This window comes from Cherax quadricarinatus, chromosome 4 (genome assembly GCF_038502225.1).
Source record: "Cherax quadricarinatus isolate ZL_2023a chromosome 4, ASM3850222v1, whole genome shotgun sequence".
Classification (NCBI taxonomy): Eukaryota; Metazoa; Arthropoda; class Malacostraca; order Decapoda; family Parastacidae; genus Cherax; species Cherax quadricarinatus.
The window spans coordinates 120,422-122,368 of NC_091295.1; positions in this window are offsets into that span (position 1 = coordinate 120,422).

A 1,947-nucleotide genomic window follows, 5' to 3' on the forward strand; every position below is an offset into this window, starting at 1 on the left:
ATTGTGGTAACTAGTGACATGGTCCTCAGACAAATAGAGAAATTAAAACCTAACAAATTCCCAGGTCCTGATGAACTGTTTGCAAGGGTGTTAATATTTTCAATGTGGCTAATCTTTTCAATATATCTCTACAAACTGGCATAGTGTCAGAGAAGTGGAAAATGGAAAATGTAATACCTATTTACAAGGCAGGTGACAGGTCCTTAGCTTCGAACTATAGACCAGTAAGCCTTACCTCCATAGTGGGAAAATTTATGGTATCAATAATTGCCGAGGCAATTCGTAGCCATCTGATAGAAATAAACTGATTAATGAATCTCAACACGGTTTTACAAAGGGGCGTTCCTGTCTTACGAATTTACTAACTTTTTTCACTAAGGTGTTTGAGGAGGTAGATCATGGTAATGAATATGATATTGTGTATATAGATTTCAGTAAGGCTTTCGATAGAGTTCCACACCAGAGGCTATTGAGGAAACTAAGGCACACGCAATAGGAGGAGAAATTTTTTCCTGGGTAGAGGCATGGCTGACAAATAGGCAGCAGAGAGTTTGCATAAATGGGGAGAAATCAGAGTGGGGAAGCGTCACGAGCGGTGTTCCTCAGGGATCAGTGTTGGGCCCCCTGTTGTTCACTTTGTGTAGTAGTGTTGTAGTCACTATGTCTGTTACTTTGTGTATTAGTGTTGTAGTCACTGAGTCTGCTACTTTGTGTAGTAGTGTTGTAGTCACTGAGTCTGCTACTTTGTGTAGTAGTGTTGTAGTCACTGTGTCTGCTACATTGTGTAGTAGTGTTGTAGTCACTGTGTCTGCTACTTTGTGAAGTAGTGTTGTAGTCACTGTGTCTGCTACTTTGTTTAGTAGTGTTGTAGATAATCTCTCTGCTACTTTGTATAGTAGTGTTGTAGTCACTGTGTCCGCTACTTTTGTAGTAGCTTTTGTGTACAGTTTTTTGAAGTTTGCAATGACCTGCTGGTCCATGGGCTGCAGGAGAGGAGTGGTATTAGGAGGCAAAAACTTCACCTTAATGAAGCTCATGTCCCCAGAAAGTCGCTCTGCCAAGTCTGAAGGATGACCAGGAGCATCGTCTAACATAGATGAGGGAATAAATAGCGACACAAGCAAGTTTGCTGATGACATCAAAATAGACCGTCCAGTTTATTCTAACGAGGATATTAGAGCACTCCAGGATGATTTGAATAGACTGATGCAATGGTCGGAGAAGTGGCAGATGCAGTTTAATATAGACAAATTAAAAGTTCTACGTGTTGGACAGGAAAATAACCATGCCACATATAACCTAAATAATGTGGATCTTAATATTAATGATTGCGAAAAAGATTTAGAAGTTCTGGTTAGCAGCAATCTGAAATCAAATCGACAGTGCATAAGTGTTCGTAATAAAGCTAACAGAATCCTTGGCTTCATATAAAGAAGTATACTTGTGCAACATCTGGGTATCTTCATTGTAGACGTTTCGCCATCCAGTGGCTTTATCAGTACAGATTCTAGGGCAATACGAAGAGAGTAGAACTATGTACTAAGGATAAGGTAATCAGTCCCTCAACCTTAGAGTTAGTGTGAAGAGCACCGTAGTCATGAAGACTCTGGAGCAGAGGCAGGAAAACTGGCGCATATATACCAACGTATATATGATTCATATTGTCCTAGAATCTATATTGACAAAGACACTGGATGGCAAAACGTGTACAAAAATGATACCCAGATGTTGCACATTTGCGTCAGTTTTCGTCTTGTCGATATTGTATACCAATCATGTACAAGAAGTATATATAACAGAAGTCCTCAGGTCGTCCTTCAACTCCTTATATCTTAGTTGCATTTGTGTCCTTTTACTTAACATTATTAAGCTGGTAGGTGCCAGGGTTATGAACATTCCCGAGCTTTAGAACGTTGCATTTATCTACACTGAAACTGCATCTGCCAC